Source organism: Anabrus simplex, chromosome 8 (genome assembly GCF_040414725.1).
Source record: "Anabrus simplex isolate iqAnaSimp1 chromosome 8, ASM4041472v1, whole genome shotgun sequence".
In the NCBI taxonomy this organism is placed as follows: Eukaryota; Metazoa; Arthropoda; class Insecta; order Orthoptera; family Tettigoniidae; genus Anabrus; species Anabrus simplex.
Genome location: NC_090272.1, coordinates 200,810,262 through 200,828,331, shown reverse-complemented (window position 1 = coordinate 200,828,331; position 18,070 = coordinate 200,810,262). Strand labels below are relative to the sequence as shown.

Below are 18,070 nucleotides of genomic sequence, written 5' to 3'. Positions count from 1 at the left end.
GTCATATTGCCCCACAAAAAGAATGCTAACAATTAAATGTGCTTGTGCAAAAGTGGTAAAAACGTGGTAAAAATAAAATGCACTTAAGAAACAAAAGCTAAATAGCAAAACCAAACACAGATGAAAAAACATAGCGGATTTCTGTATCAGTACAAGTCATGTAGTGATTTATCGTTGCACACCACAGCATCAAAATCTTCAGTAACAACTGCTGTACAGAACAAGCTTATAAAAGCATAGATTTTTTTTTTTTTTTTTTTTTTTTTTTACGATTTGCCTTGCATCACATCGGCACAGATAGGTCTTTATGGCGACGATGGGATAGGAAAGGCCTAGGAATGGGAAGGAAGCAGTCGTGGCCTTAATTAAGGTACAGCCCCAGCATTTGCCTGGTGTGAAAATGGGAAACCACAGAAAACCGTCTTCAGGGCTTGCCGACAGTGGGGTTCGAGCCCACCATCTCCCGGATGCAAACTCACAGCTGCACGCCCCTTACCTCATGGCCAACTTGCCCGGTGAATATTAGAACACATACACAAATAAGTAGATGACTTCTCTTCAAGAGAGATAATCTGCTGGCGATTCACAGTGTAAGGGATTACATGTTACATGTGCCGAGAGCAACTCAGAAGGAAAATTAAGGAAGGCAACAAAGCGATGGCTGTTCCCACCATTGTGCTTCCTCCCTGTGAATGTATTTATTAAATAGAGAATGTTAAGTAGTTATTTTAATAACTCATGGGCAAAAACATGCCCCATCCATTTTCTTTATTTCATAATATAAAGTACATTATAATATGCCTTAATCACGAGGAATTATGAGTGTCTAAATCGGGGTGTGTTCACTCCTTGTAAGTCCATAAGAGCAATACTGTTTTCTGAACATGGAATGAGCTATAGTATGGGTTTACTCTAGGTAGGGGCACTATAGGTGTTATTCATGCCATTTGAATAATGCCCATTATCAACTAGTTTTGCAGGTCTGACCTTTGCTGTAAGCAGACCATTAATTAATTTATTATTTCTTTCTTGTAGCTTTGTCCCAGTTGAATGGGGTAAGCTTTCCTTATCATGAAGTGCCACTGTTTCTTCTTCTTTCAGTCCTTGGGTCTTCATGCCTCCCTGGATGTCTGACAGCCATATAACTAGAGGTCTGCCCCATGCTTTCTTGCTGGTAACAATGGAGAGGTGGCACTTCGTTATTAAGTTATATAATCTTCTGGGTGGCTTTGCTTTTATGGGTGCTACCTTGAAACTTCCCCTACATATTCATTCCTTACTTCATCTTACGGTGAGATTCCTCTTGACCCACACAGGATATGTATCTTAGCAGTGTGGACTTCCTGTTTATGTGTTTTGTTAACCATGCAGCGTTCACTTCTGAGCATGACCAGTTTTTCTTTGTTCTTATGGGCACCTTACTTAGCCTGCACCATTTGGTTCAGGCTGTGTGTATTCTGTGTGTGACATCCTTATCTATGGTATCATCACTTGCAAATAATGACCCTATATATGAAATATGTCAGCTTTTGTTAATTGTGATCCTTCTATTGTTACATCAGTTGTTGCTGGTTGTTGTGGTAAGGTATTGAAGATACGCAGCATAAATACTATCTTTCAATTTAGGCGAAGACCATTCTGCTCGAGGGCATTTTTCCAATAATCAAAACTTTCCTGAATCTCTAGTTAGGTTTCTGTCATTAACACAATGTCATGTGCATAAAGCATATTTCAAAGTGTTTGCTTTTGGATATGCACTGTCATATGGTTCATGGCTACTTTGTATTGGAGGGGGCTCTATGCTGATGCCTGGTAGACACCACTTATAATGTTGCGACGATGGGATAGGAAAGGCCTAGGAGTGGGAAGGAAGCAGTCGTGGCCTTAATTAAGGTACAGCCCCAGCATTTGCCTGGTGTGAAAATGGGAAACCACAGAAAACCGTCTTCAGGGCTTGCCGACAGTGGGGTTCGAACCCACCATCTCCCGGATGCAAACTCACAGCTGCACGCCCCTTACCTCATGGCCAACTTGCCCGGTGAATATTAGAACACATACACAAATAAGTAGATGACTTCTCTTCAAGAGAGATAATCTGCTGGCGATTCACAGTGTAAGGGATTACATGTTACATGTGCCGAGAGCAACTCAGAAGGAAAATTAAGGAAGGCAACAAAGCGATGGCTGTTCCCACCATTGTGCTTCCTCCCTGTGAATGTATTTATTAAATAGAGAATGTTAAGTAGTTATTTTAATAACTCATGGGCAAAAACATGCCCCATCCATTTTCTTTATTTCATAATATAAAGTACATTATAATATGCCTTAATCACGAGGAATTATGAGTGTCTAAATCGGGGTGTGTTCACTCCTTGTAGGTCCATAAGAGCAATACTGTTTTCTGAACATGGAATGAGCTATAGTATGGGTTTACTCTAGGTAGGGGCACTATAGGTGTTATTCATGCCATTTGAATAATGCCCATTATCAACTAGTTTTGCAGGTCTGACCTTTGCTGTAAGCAGACCATTAATTAATTTATTATTTCTTTCTTGTAGCTTTGTCCCAGTTGAATGGGGTAAGCTTTCCTTATCATGAAGTGCCACTGTTTCTTCTTCTTTCAGTCCTTGGGTCTTCATGCCTCCCTGGATGTCTGACAGCCATATAACTAGAGGTCTGCCCCATGCTTTCTTGCTGGTAACAATGGAGAGGTGGCACTTCGTTATTAAGTTATATAATCTTCTGGGTGGCTTTGCTTTTATGGGTGCTACCTTGAAACTTCCCCTACATATTCATTCCTTACTTCATCTTACGGTGAGATTCCTCTTGACCCACACAGGATATGTATCTTAGCAGTGTGGACTTCCTGTTTATGTGTTTTGTTAACCATGCAGCGTTCACTTCTGAGCATGACCAGTTTTTCTTTGTTCTTATGGGCACCTTACTTAGCCTGCACCATTTGGTTCAGGCTGTGTGTATTCTGTGTGTGACATCCTTATCTATGGTATCATCACTTGCAAATAATGACCCTATATATGAAATATGTCAGCTTTTGTTAATTGTGATCCTTCTATTGTTACATCAGTTGTTGCTGGTTGTTGTGGTAAGGTATTGAAGATACGCAGCATAAATACTATCTTTCAATTTAGGCGAAGACCATTCTGCTCGAGGGCATTTTTCCAATAATCAAAACTTTCCTGAATCTCTAGTTAGGTTTCTGTCATTAACACAATGTCATGTGCATAAAGCATATTTCAAAGTGTTTGCTTTTGGATATGCACTGTCATATGGTTCATGGCTACTTTGTATTGGAGGGGGCTCTATGCTGATGCCTGGTAGACACCACTTATAATGTTGCGACGATGGGATAGGAAAGGCCTAGGAGTGGGAAGGAAGCAGTCGTGGCCTTAATTAAGGTACAGCCCCAGCATTTGCCTGGTGTGAAAATGGGAAACCACAGAAAACCGTCTTCAGGGCTTGCCGACAGTGGGGTTCGAACCCACCATCTCCCAGATGCAAACTCACAGCTGCGCGCCCCTTACCTCATGGCCAACTTGCCCGGTGAATATTAGAACACATACACAAATAAGTAGATGACTTCTCTTCAATAGAGATAATCTGCTGGCGATTCACAGTGTAAGGGATTACATGTTACATGTGCCGAGAGCAACTCAGAAGGAAAATTAAGGAAGGCAACAAAGCGATGGCTGTTCCCACCATTGTGCTTCCTCCCTGTGAATGTATTTATTAAATAGAGAATGTTAAGTAGTTATTTTAATAACTCATGGGCAAAAACATGCCCCATCCATTTTCTTTATTTCATAATATAAAGTACATTATAATATGCCTTAATCAGGGCCATTTCCTTCTCCCTGAACATTTGCTTCTAGGACTAAGTCATTCCCTTCCTCACAGCAGTTGCAGCCCCTCTGCCAACTGAGATCCACAACACTATAATGTGAACAGGAAATTCTTGAAAAATGTGCATCGTACATAAATCTTCAACTTCTACGAGAACTTTTCTAGAGAAAGTTTCCACGCTTACACAGACTGGCTGAAAAAAATCTTTAGTATGTCCAGTACCACGTACCTGTGTAAACATAAACACCAGATTCGTCTTCTATGTCAGATGTTCCACTCTAACATTATCTGAGACTAACTAGGGTGCAGAACCTGACTTCAAATATCATAAACCTCATCCAACAAAAAACAATGCCAAATCCTCAAAGCCATCCTGAATAAATATGACAAAAAGTATCACGATTGAGAGTCACTGACGATGGCTCAAACGAGTCGAAAAATGTTTGAAGTTTATTACTCCATCTAATGATGGAATTATGTATTGAATTAGGAGTATACATTTAATTTTTCCTTTGTAAAGTGAAAAAAGGCAATATGGAATGATTCTAATATCATGTAAGTAGGCCTATGTATTCATCATTTTTCATAATGTTCTTTTTTAAATTTTTTTTACAATCTAGTTTCTGTTACAACAAAAAAAGATAGGTCTTGTGGCGATGATGGGATAGGACAGGGCTAGGAGTCAGAAGGAAGCGACTGTGGCCTTAATTGAGATACAGCCCCAGCATTTGCCTGATGTGAAAAACCACGGAAAACCATATTCAGGACTACTGACAGTGGGGTTGGAACTAACGATCTCCTGAATGCAAGATGATAGTTACGTGACCCAAACTGCACGGCCACTTGCTTGGTTCATAATGTTCAATGTAGGTCTATTACTGAAATGAACATTATGTTTTTTATTCACATGAGTTTCTCGATGAGATTTGACCTGAATAAATTGTCAGGACCTTACAATCCAGTGTTCTTATTTTTAAAAAAAATGCTATTGGTTCGGGGCATTTATCTATTCTTACTCATTAAATGAGTCTCTAATATGTTCTTTTTAATTATGTTGCAAACATACATCCTGGAAATATTTTCACCGCATGCAGAGGAAGGAGACAGTTGTTCAAATGCACTGTCTCCTGGCAGTTTGCAATTTATGGCAGGAAGGCAGTTTCCTGTGTCTCCTGCATGCATTGATTCACACGGTGTAGCCTGCACGGCCCACTTCTGCCCACAACTGTTGCACTAAGGCAGCCCAGTTGTGCAGGCCTGGGATAGGTTATAGGCTATGCAATTCAAGGCTTCACTTATGTACAGGCATAATAATTTAACCCACTTGATCTATGATTGTAAGGTCATGGCAACTCGCAGATTATTAATTTGTGATGACAGAGGAGAATAGACCTTGTATATGGAAATTTTCTCAAACATTCACATTAAAACAATAAAAGTTGGTTAAGAGATCTTGAACATATATATACAGTTTTTTTTTTTTTTTTTTTTACATCGCACTGGCACAGATAGGTCTTATGGCGATGATGGAATAGGAAAGGGCCAGGACTGGGAAGGAAGCAGTCGTGGCCTTAATTAAGGTATTTGTCTGGTGTGAAAATAGTAAACCAGAGAAAACCATCTTCAGGGCTGCCGACAGCGGGGATCGAACCTACTACCTCCCGAATGCAGAACATAACATAAAATAATGATTAGACATGACTTGCCACCATACGTTAAAGTAATACAAACTATAGAAACTGATGTTTAGCATATAGTTTAAATATCTGATGGTTAACTAGTGTTTACAGTGCACTATGTCTTCTGGTATGGGTTAGAGCAATTTTGTTACTTTCATTTATCTGTCTCTGTCTTATCCTTGGCTTTGACTATATGAAAGTGACTGAGGTATGAGCGATGCTAGTAATGCCATTCCTTCTGCAGCCAGTCTCTGCAATGAATGGTGTGAAAATGTTGCTCATGGGGTCGGTTGTTGCATGCATTTCAGTGGGCTTGGCAGACTGATATGTAATAGCAACTTCTGGTTCGGTGAGGAAAGCAACGGGAAACTACCTCACTCCTCATTTCCCTAGTACGCCTCTTCAGTCCATCTATGACAGCTGATGGCAGAGCTGTTGAGGATCCAACCAGCCTTAGGGCTGAAGACTGAACATACGTACACAACTTAAAGAGAAGTAACACCTATTGCAGAGTCAATTAACTTCTTTTTTCTAGAAAACGTACATTAAATATTTTCAAAAAGAACTCAAAAATTAAGCTTAACCATGTTACTACTACAGTTAAAGGTTCTAAGTTAATCCTTATACTATTTCTTAACAAGTCAGAGGGAGAACAAATAGTAATTCACTAACTGATGGACGTCAATTTGAAAAAAGTAAGATACCAGTACCGTAGAAGATATTATATTCAAGAGGACAAGAAGTAAGTTACACCTCTCACATCGTATCAACATTTCGAAGGCTTCTGACGTCCACTTACGTTCAATCAATCACTACTGATCTGCATTTAGGGCAGTCTACCAGGTGGCAGTTTCCCTATCTGTTGTTTTCTTAAATGATTGCAACGAAATTGGAAATTTATTGAACATCTTGCTTGGTAAGTTGTTCTATCCCAATCCTAACGGAGTTTAAATGAGAATAATATATATATTTAAAAATAGCATTATCAACAGGTCTTGAAGAAAGTATACGCCAAACTGTCAAAAGTTCAGAAACATAACTTTTACTTAAAAAACCGTAAGAAACATCGAAAACATCAATAGAGGTTATGATGGGTATTTCTAGTATTTGAAATCAAAAGGACACATTACTGACCTCCAGTATCAGCAGATTACCTCAAATTATTGTTTATGATCAGTATTTATACAGCGAATCTCAAACACGCGAATAACTAGAAGAAACTGAGATAAACACTCCCACTCCCACTTGCAAACTTCAAAATCGCCATCTTGTATCCTTCATTTCGATTGGCAACAATGAAATATACCCACATTTCCCTCTATATAAACAGGATATACGTTGGTATACCTGTTAACAACAGAAATTCATTCGGGATATAAAAAAAAATTAAAGATAGTACCAGACTTCAAATATTTAGGCATCACCCTGCAATCGAGCGCATATTGTTTCACAAAACATGTCACAGAAAAGGCAACTCAAGCAATGATGGCAATGCATGAAATAAAAGACATTAGATAACTTAGTCTGGAGACAGCAATGTTGCTATACAGAGTAAAAATTCTGCCAATAATGACTTATGGCATTGAAATTATCTGGACACATTTAACAATGAGGAACTTATCAACCTTGGAAAAGGTGAAAGCAAACTATATAAAGAAGGTGATAGGTGTATCAAAAACGACACGATCTAGACTTGTATATCTCCTCGCAAGGGAATCATTTCTCATAGAAGGTCTCCGGACAAGTATGCCACTACCGAACACCGGTGCATCAAAGAAACTGCTAGCAAATCTGACGGAGAAGAGAGAAGAAGTCCAACCAGACTTCTATGGCACAGGGGCAATGATAGATCGCTCGTGGACAAAAGCTAATTTTGAATTAAGACATGTCATTACAAGATTAGCAGTTCACGGTTTTCATCACCTACTCTGCAAATCAAAACACTTCCATGACCCAAGTATAGACTGTGAGTGCAAACTATGTGGAAAAACGTGTGAACAGTACCACATTGAATTCTGTACAAGAAGAACAATGTCTATAAGTGATTGTGCAAATATGTAACCCATCAGTGTAACCTATATTCTCTGTTATGGCTATTTGGCTGCATTAAATATATTAACAGAAATTCTCAATCACAAAACCACAGATATATATAGATTGACAACGAGCAGCAGGATTCTGAAGCCACATATATTCCTACAGGAAACATTAAGATAACTATCCGCAGCCAGACTCTACCTTCATTCGTTTCTATTTATAGGCTTCGAACACTGGTTGAACGCTTTGTTTTTTCAACCTACAATTTGCCGTAAATGTCAACGTTATGGACACACTAGAAAAAATCGTAGAGTTCAAAGCCTAGATGTGCCAATTGCGCACAAAAATCACAAGACCCAAGAGTCTTTTTTCACCCCTGTAGGAAATCGATTAGGCCCACTCATGTCCCTCCAACACTTTTCCCTCTCTCCCGCGAAGTTCGCAAGTTCCACAATCTCTCCCATCCAGAAAACGAAAATTCACGGTGGATGTCACATCGCTTCCACCTAAACACGATCGTTCACCAGGATACGATCTACGGAGACACCGAGCAATTCTCCAAATGCCTTCCTCCTCCAGGAGTGCAATACCTCCCATGCCTTCTGTTTCTGGAAATCGCATACCGGTTCCTTCTAGGCCGGTTGATACTGATGATACGTTATCGCATACCGGTTCCTTCTAGGCCGGTTGATACTGATGATACGTTACTGCCACTATTACCGCTATTTCTGATAAAATAGCTGCCTATACTCGGGCAGCAGAAAAGGAATCTAAATGGTCTAAGATGCTTTTAACCATGCAGGAGGAAGTCATGGCACTTCTCAATTCTTTAGCTCTGTCTTTCTCAATAATTATTATTCTACAGTGGAAGGTTCATAGTGTCGTACATAAGAGACACGAACTGTTTTTACTGATTGATACCTATCACCCTCGCATAATTTTGCTCAGTGAAACTTGACTGGCTCCAGTCAAACAATTTCATATCCCAAACTACACCTGTATTCGACATGATAACTATGTTTATGATGGGGCTTGTATTTTGGTGTCTAACCATCTACAGTTACATTCTACACCTTTGCATTACAGAATACCTGGGACACAGTTGGTCACCATTGCCGTCGCAAACATACATTTTATTTCTATCTATTGTCCACCGAAAATCCAAGGCTCATATTCCAACTGGACACATTTTTTCTCGCAACTTCCGCACACTTTTATCCTCAGGGGGAGATCTAAACTGTCACCATCATAGCTGGGGATGCGAGGTCTCTTGTCCCAAAGGGAATAAAATAGTTAAACTCGCTGCATTATATAATTTACGCATTTTGAATGACGGTTCGCCTACTCGACTGACGTCACCTTTTGAAAAGAAGAGTGCTGTTGATTTAACTATATTTACCAGCGATCCGGCTCACCGCGTCGAATGGGCTGTAAAAAAGGGCCCTCGTTCGAGTGATCATTTCCCCATCTTTATTGTCTATGATAACAATCAACCTGCCGCCCTGCCCCCCGATTAAAGTGAGTAGGCGAATGTTGCCCTTCAATACAACCCAGTTTCAATAGTTTTTGGTTAACAAGTTATCTGAATTCGACGGTCAACAGATGCTCTATAATACTTTTACATCAATTCTCATTCAGTATTTAGATCTATACCATCCTAATCGGCCTCATTTTCGACCCAAAACTATGCAATATGCACACTGGCGGGATACTGAGTGTGCCGCTTTAATTTCACAACGGAAGGCAACACTTCGCTCCTTTCGACGTTTTGGAACTTACCAAGCATAGTTACATTATAAAGTACTGGCCGCCCAAATTTAAAAAGTATTTAACGAAAACCACCGCCTGGCTTGGAAAGCCTTAATTTCCTAGACAATTATCGTCCAAACATATATGGCGAGCGATTGCCGGCCTATCCAACCATTTTCTTCGTAATCCATCTAATGTACACTTCAATATGAGGCCCTTTTACGTTTTTTTCATCAACTAACCCCGGATTTTGTATCCCCACGTTGTAGGTAGTTTCCATATTCCTCCTATCTCCAATAAATGTTCTTCTCTACTTAGTCCAATTGATATCAACGAATTAAATCTGGCTATCCAAACATCACACACTTCAGCCCCTGGACGGGATGATATATCGTATTCATTATTAAAACAGCTTCCACCCTCGGCGCGACAGACCTTACTGCAGATTTTCAATAGTTGCCTTGAGTTTGCTCAGATTCCTCCCACATGGAACGAATTTTATTTGGTTCCCATCTTGAAACCAGGCAAAAACCCTTTACCTCCCGACAGTTGTAGGGGCATATAACTTGGACAATGCCTTCGGAAAAATTTCCAAAAAAATCTTCTTGAACGCCTTAAATCGTCTCTAGACTATTACAATTTACTTCCGAAATACCAATTTGCCTCTCTATCGGGTCGTTCTGCCACGGATGCTATTAACCTTTTGTTAATCGATATTTCTCTAGCACGCTATCGGAAAGAACCCTTGATGGCTATTTTTTTTACTTACGTGGGGCTTATGATAATGTTGACCTACAAGTGTTACTTCAAAAATTGATTCTTTATAACTTCCCGCCCCTCTTTGTTAATGTTCTCTTAAACATGCTTTCGCACAGAATTCTTCAATTAAAACATTTTCCTCATATCTAGGCACGCATGACGTCTACGGGGCTTCCACAAGGGGATATTCTCAGTCCAATTTTATTTACACTATATTCGATGTCCCTAGAGATAATTATTACACGCAGTGCTCGTATGATACAATTTGCCGATGACCTGGTTATAAATTTTAGTCTCCCGTCCCTCGAAGCTATTTACAATTCCTTACATTCGACTCTTTCGGATTTTGCTACTTGGCTTCACGATCATCCCTTAGAGGTGGCCTCCGATAAAATGTAGAGCGGCAATTTTCTCTTGATCCCAGCGTACTGCTTACCCGCCTGTCCACTTCCAAGGTTTTTCGATCCCGATTGTCCAGTCGACTAAATATTTAGGTATTTACCTCGACAGGAAATTATTATGGCACTTTCATATTCAATATCTTGTGGAAAGTCTCTTCCGAAAAAAACACTATTTTGTGCCTTACGGCAGAGATTTTGGGGGTCGGACCCAAGTACAATGCTACTGTTGTATCGAAACATCATTCGCTCGATCTTTGATTATGGCTCGGGTTTCACAGACACGGCGGCAAATCAAAAGATTTCTAAATTGGACTCGATTCAGGTACAATTTATTAAAATCTGTATTGGGGCTCTGCAATCTTCCCCCAATAATGCAACCTTGGTCGAGGCTGCGGAATTTCCATTATATTTGAGGAGAAAATTGCTTGCTTCCAAGTTTATTCTCAGGACTCTCTCTCTCTCTCAGTGGCGTATACTGAGGGCTACCAAGGCTATCAGTGAAGCCCAAGCCTCAAATGAGAACGATGGAAATCTAAATCTTATTATAATGTAAGCATCTGACACATTCTTCCATTTACAAAACTTGAAAGCCTTAAGAAAGAACGTCGCTCGTATTTCTGAGAGTAAGGCATCGGAGACTAACATCGCAGCCCAGGCCTTCGGCCCACTCCGCTCGACCCACCGCGTGAGGCTTGCTTGCGAATGTCGGAAGGGTGCGGGGAACGAGGGGATACTAACCTTGAGCTGCGCTAGGCTTCGATCCGTCAAATCGCCGCCGCTAACGAGAGAGACAGCGGTGGAAAGAGAAGGCCCAAAGACTCGAAGTTCTCCGAAAGTGTCCAAATTGATGGAATTCACCCATGTGCTATAGTATCACGAGTTTGTTTTTGCATGTGCAGGACATCTTATGGGTTGCTTATAGTTGGAAATTATGGGTATATTTTAGTTGATCTCAGAAAAATTTTAGTTTATCTGAAGTTATAGTGTTTAACGTGACTGTGGTGTTACTTCTGTGAAATGGCTGAACCGTGTGTAAGTTGTTGGACAAACCATTCTCGCAACTGAAATATGAAGATAACTTGCTGATAATTAAAAATGGTAAGCCTACCTCACCTCTTACTCAGTTACAGTGTGAACAGGAGGAGAAAAACAAGAATCTATAAAATGGGTATTTCAACGTAAATAAGTATGAAAGGTATTTGTGGTTATGTGGCCCTTGCGAACTTCACAAACTTTATTGTTTGCAACTGAGATAATAATAATAGCCGTGCGGTTAGGAGCGCGCGGCTGTGAGCTTGCATCCGGGAGATTGTGGGTTCGAATCCCACTGTCGGCAGCCCTGAAGATGGTTCTCCGTGGTTTCCCATTTTCACACCAGGTAAATGCTGGGGCTGTACCTTATTTATGGCCACGGCCGCTTCCTTCCAATTCCTAGGCCTTTCCTGTCCCATCGTCGCCATAAGACCTATGTGTGTCGGTGCGACGTAAAGCGAGTAGCAAAATAATAATAATAATAATAATAATAATAATAATAATAATAATAATAATAATAATAATAATAATAACAATAATAATTGTACCAGGCGGTACACCTCCACGCCGCTAATTCAAACTTTGCGCCAGTTGAAACTCCCCTACTGGAGGAAGTTTGAACTTTATCTAATGTGTTACTTTTCAAGTTTCTCAGAAGATGTCACTACTTGGAAATTTTGGAGTTTCTGAACTGGGTCGTTTTCGATGTATTTTTGTTTTACCTGTAGTAAGAAGTGTGAACTTTCTCTCCTAGAGGACACTACTGAAGAACTACAATAGTGCACCCTAGTGCGAAGTGAAAGAACTGTTTTTTGGAGAAATTTTTATTTCAAAAGTTTGTTTCTTGTTAAATTTCTTTCTGTTATTGTTTAAGTTGGCTGTATAACCCTTTCCTTCCCCTTGTTTTGAATTTAGCCAATCCCGAATTCTTTAATTAATTTATAACCAATCAGGTGTATCTTCTCCAACTTGAATATGCTGCTTAACCCTAGCCAATAAAGTTTTTGTGGCAGGGTGTTCTTATTCCTGAAACGCCTCGAACTTTCCGCGAGAGTATATAAACTGCTGATTTTAGGGTCTCTGCGCCACTTCAGTACCATCTTTCAGTGTGTAAAGTACATAGCAGGGGGCGGGAAGCGCCTCTTTCTTCGGCCAGCAGTTCAACAACAAGGTAATGGCCGTTTAATAACTTCTTTTCTTGCTAGCTCAGCAGTTTAACTCTCGGGGCGGGTCCGAAGCTTTTCACCATGTAACTTTTCCCTAAAATGTAAAGACTCTTAGTATCTATTCTCTTTTAAAGCTACATATTGGGATAGAGAGTGCTTAACCCTCTCGAGCTCCCACTCATATTGTTTTGAGGTGAACTTATTTTTCACAACCGATTCTTCCTTAACGTAATGTAAATTGTTTCTTTCTAAAGTCACCTCTTTAGTATGGGATTAGCCCTTGCATTAGCGGCCTAGAGCCAGATTAGATTTTAAACAAAATGTATTAGGAGTGCAGATCGCCTCCTCTCAAATTGGTATTTTAGAGGCCATGTAATTAACCTTTTCTCACTTATAGGCCTCAGTAGGTTGGGTATTTTACCCCTGTGTTTATGTCCTTATAGGACAACTTGAAGGTGGAGTTTGGTGTGGCCTTTAATAGGCTTAAAGTTTGAGAGCGAGTGGCTCTTTCTTGAAAATTGAGTGTTGTATGCCTCGAGGAGGCTTTTCTGTGTAATTTGGAGCAAGTGCTCCTGGGCATGAATGGGGTTTTCTGCCCCTCTGTTAAAACTTATTTTGGAGTAAAGTTGGGCTAATTGCCCAAGAATTGTGAGTTCGGGGCTCGAAGCCCAAATCCGGTAAATACTGTAATTGTACTTTTGTTGCCTTGCTACTCTGTACCTGCCATTCTTGTTATTTCTGAATTTTGAAAAGAAAATATAACCTTGTTAAATTTTAAGTTAACTTTAATTTCGTAGCCTGAGACCTGTTCACCCCCGCACCTTCTTTCACCTCTGCTGTTCCACAGATACCTCGGAATAATAATAATAATAATAATAATAATAATAATAATAATAATAATAATAATAATAATAATAATAATAATAATAATAATAATAATAATGTCCGCCTCTGTGGTGTAGTGGTTAGTGTGTTTAGCTGCCACCCCCGGAGACCCGGGTTCGAATCCCGACTCTGCCACGAAATTTAAAAAAGTGGTACGAGGGCTGGAACGGGGTCTACTCAGCCTCGGGAGATCAACTAAGTAGAGGAGGGTTCGATTCCTACCTCAGCCATCCTCGAAGTGGTTTTCCGTGGTTCCCACTTCTCCTCCAGGCAAATGCCGGGATGGTACTTAACTTAAGGCCACGGCCGCTTCCTTCCCTGTTCCTTGTCTATCCCTTACGATCTTCCCATCCCCCACAAGGTCCCTGTTCAGCATAACAGGCAAGGCCGCCTGGACGAGGTTCTGGTCCTCCTTCCCAGTTGTATCCCCGACCCAAAGTCTCACGTTCTAGGACACTGGCCTTGAGTGTTGTTGGGTAGTCAGCCCGAAGGCTGTTTTGATCCTCTGTAGCTCCGCCAACAGCTGTCATAAACAGCCTAGGTGTCACTGAAGAGGCGTACTAGGGAAATGAGGAGTGAGGCGATTAATGGGGCGAAGTCCCCACTTTGTGGACAAACATTTTTTTATTCCATTTCAGTCAAGTAATACCAGGAATGAAAAAAGCAAAGTATACCAACCCTGTTGTTTATTACTTAATTCTTTAAATATTAAAAAAATCTAGCGGAGATGCGCACAAAATAACATTTGACGCAGCCAACCGATTTTTCAGCGCTAGGCAAGTAGTGGAGACTCAGGCAGCAGCATGTAAAAGCGCGATTTGTATCTGATGGCACTAAACCTTAAGTTGTGCACGTGTGTCATTGTTCATTTGGTGAAAGTTTTATTGTATAGTATTGAATCAAAATCTCACCACATTTAAGTTGGTAAACTGTCAACCTTTACTTCTCTGTCGAAATTCACTCAGAAAGCAACAAAAACTTACCATTTTGTAGTAGCTATTTTGTTTCAATTTTGTTGTCTACCCCACACTATATTCCCTAGACCCCCGGTACTTTTTTGTTGACTATAAAAATGTTTGCCCCACTCCTTCTAATTCTAATTCCCAATCACCGCTACTGTGAATTGGAGCATTAACCTACTATGAATTTCTTCAGTGGTTCGAAAAGTTTAAAGTTAGACGGTGCAGGGACTAGACTGTACGGTGAATAAATGAATACCTCCCACCCATCCCTTGCATCATCTGGTTTTAACCTCTTCGGACCACTGAGATCAACGTTTCGGTTCTGTAACAATAATAACAAGCAGTAAACTACAAATTTGCATGTAAATAAGATGAGTACTGTTGATAATATAAGCAAGATAAAGTAAAGTTAGCATTTCATTCTGTAAAAAGTGGAAGACCTACATTAAAATGGGAATCTCATTTTGAAGCGGTAAAATATAAAATACGCTGACATAATATTTCTAAATATCTCTAAATGACTTAATCTAAGCATGTTTAAACTCTTTAGAGCCTAGGGAATAATTTTCCATGACTAAATTATAGCATTTGACAATAAACAACCATTTTCACTCTTTCATGCATCCAATCCAATTCACACCCGCGTCAGAGTGGAAGTGCTTATAAGACGGTGTTTGACGGACGTTTTGAATTTTGTTGTAGACTTACCGGCCCTAGTGTAATTTGGGCGTTCATTCCGCCAACTCATACAGCACCCATTGTCTAGCAGGCAGACACATGCAGCAACTTTCTTATAGAACCCTGACCCTGCCCGGACCATTTCTAGAAGATTAATGGAAGGAAATGTAGTGTCACGGCACCTATTACGTCTGCTGCTATTGTCAGCCATTCAGCCAGCCACCGCCATCATCATTTTCATTGGTGTCGTGAACGAGAAACCTGGTATGTTGTGGACTAGAATCGTATCTTATTTAGTGACGAATCTAAGTTATGCATGGGAGACGATGACGGTCGCGTTCGAATATGCTGACGGGTCCGTTTCACTTAAACACTCTTAAATGCCAACCGACTGTGCTGGAAATCTATTCCGCTATCTTGGGTATAACGGGCGAGCGTCTTAATCTATTATGCTATGCAGCTAGTCTCGAAGAAAGATGGCCATATTTTTAGAATAATGATTCATTATCGTACCAGGAACACGGATGATGGTCCTGCAAGACAATATCTCAATATATCACAATTTTAACTGTCTTCCACTCTGTTAAAAAATGAAACATTAAAAAAGTGAAGGAGACAAACATTTTCCCAGCGTTTCCGAAGCAAGGCGAATCGAAAAGTGTTAAGTAGTTTGAAAACCTTGTTATTCTAAACAAGCCTGGGTGAGTGACTCAAATGATTGATATGCTAGCCTTCTGACCCCAGCTTGGCAGGTTCGATCTTGGCTCAGTCCGGTGGTACTTGAAGGTGCTCAGCCTCGTGTCGGTAGATTTAGTGGAACCTAAAAGAACTCCTGCGGGACTAAATTCCGGCACCTCGGCGTCTCCGAAAACCGTAAAAGTAGTTAGTATAACGTAAAGCTATTATTATTATTATTATTATTATTATTATTATTATTATTATTATTATTATTATTATTATTATTATTATTATCATACAATTTTCTTAATTAAGGTACAGCCCCAGCATTTGCCTGGTGTGATTAGGGAAACCACGGAAAATCATCTTTAGGGCTTCCGACAGAGGGGTTCGAACCCACAATCTCCCGAATGTAAAGCAGCCCATAGACGTGCAATATTATTGCGCAAAATGGATTGTACAATATATTGTTAGCTGCCTATAGACGTACAATATTATTGCACAAAAATCGAGTTTGTGGAATAAATAGAATCGTGTGGAGATAATATTGATAGCTGTGCAATATATTGTGCAAAGCGGTCATAGACGTACAATATGCGTTGCAATATATAGTCAGTCCATGCCGGTATTTTATTTGGTGATTATATTGAGTGACACTGATCTTTGCTGTGTTTTGATCGCCGTGGGCGTAAGTGCCAAAAAGAAGCAGAAACGGAAAAGAAGCACAAGGGTCAAACAGTGGCTTCTAGACAGAGAAAAGTACACTCATGAAAATTTACTCAATGAACTGAGAAAATGGGAACCAAATGATTTTCGAAACTTTCTGCGTATGAATAGTGAATTGTATGATGAACTCCTCGCTTTGCTCTTAACGTTCCGCAGAGCCGGAAGGCCATGGTACACTTCGATAAACTCGAAAATAAACTTTTTCTCCTCCTGTTTGCCTGCCATTACGATACCTTCTCCAACGCTTGTTGATACCAACTGGCGGGAGGACGGGATATTGCACAATATTGCCAACACACAGCACAGTATATTGCGATTTGTGCAATATATTTCAAACTTTCTTGATTTCGTACAGTATATTGCACAACCCTTCAATATTCAATACACACTATCAATTTTATTACACAAACCCCGATATTGCGCAATAATATTGCACGTCTATGGGCCCCTTAACTTCCAGCTGCGCTTCCCTAACCCCACGACCAACTCGCTCGGTCATCTGCAATGTAAAGCATGGCATACACTCGAGACATGAAGACAAGCTCGTGTTTTGTGAATTCGATGATGAAAGACTAAATTGGCTTCCAAATGATTTTGTATCCCATGCATAGGATATTCAATGGAATCCTGAAATATCCCAGATATTTACCAGAGAAACCCACAAGGCGCTACAATTAACTATTTTGTCTACGGTAGCATCCATCAAATATTTCATTCGTATTGGATACAATTACGTCTTGATTAGGAATTTTACCAGTGATAACATCGAATTTTTCTTTAGTCATTTAAGACACAAAGGAGGGTACAATGATGCAATGGTGGTAAGACCTTGCATGTATGCGATTGAAAGGACACTTAGAACTGGTACCTATTATTGCAGCTTCGAGGCATGGTAATGTCCAGCTGAGAGCTGATTCGGAACCTGCAGATACCAAAACGAGGCTCGTAAAACAATAGGGAACACCCAGGTATTCCACTTCGCCATCCATCCTGGAGCTTCTCGATCATGCCATTAAAATATTGGATATGCCTATCAAAGGTAAAAGAAAAATGATTATTTTCAATAACTATTTCGGTTAGAATTTGAACAACGCTTATCGGTAACTGTTTTATTATTTTCGGAATCGACGGCCACCCTGTCGACCATTTCAACAGCAATGGTAACAGGCCCGAAAACTATGGATTCTACACTGATATCGGTCGTTTTCGATTATTTTTATATTTCACCCACTCCGCTAGGAGTGCTAGGGGTGTCTTATCCGCATAGTATTTTTCCAGATAGTAAGTCATATATGTAGGCTATTAAATTTGGTTGAGAGCTATGCTGGAACGTACACACATTCACCCGCAATCTCGGTAATGTTGTACAATTTGTTTCACCCCTTCTCACCCATATGCCGATTGGGGCTGAAGGTTGACTTAAACGGCATCCAGAGTGTCACATTTCATCTTAGCTT

General features: G+C 40.2%; 1 protein-coding gene across 1 annotated transcript in view; it reads right to left on the bottom strand.

Annotated features, from left to right (window-relative positions):
* gry (trafficking protein particle complex subunit 11 gry) overlaps window positions 1-6,789 on the bottom strand; it is a 147,813-nt gene extending 141,024 nt beyond the window's left edge. Inside the window, exon 1 of the mRNA XM_067152633.2 lies at window positions 6,675-6,789. The gene's annotated coding sequence lies outside the window, so the exon portion shown is untranslated. The remainder of the gene's footprint in view (window positions 1-6,674) is intronic.
* Window positions 6,790-18,070: the final 11,281 nt, after the last annotated feature.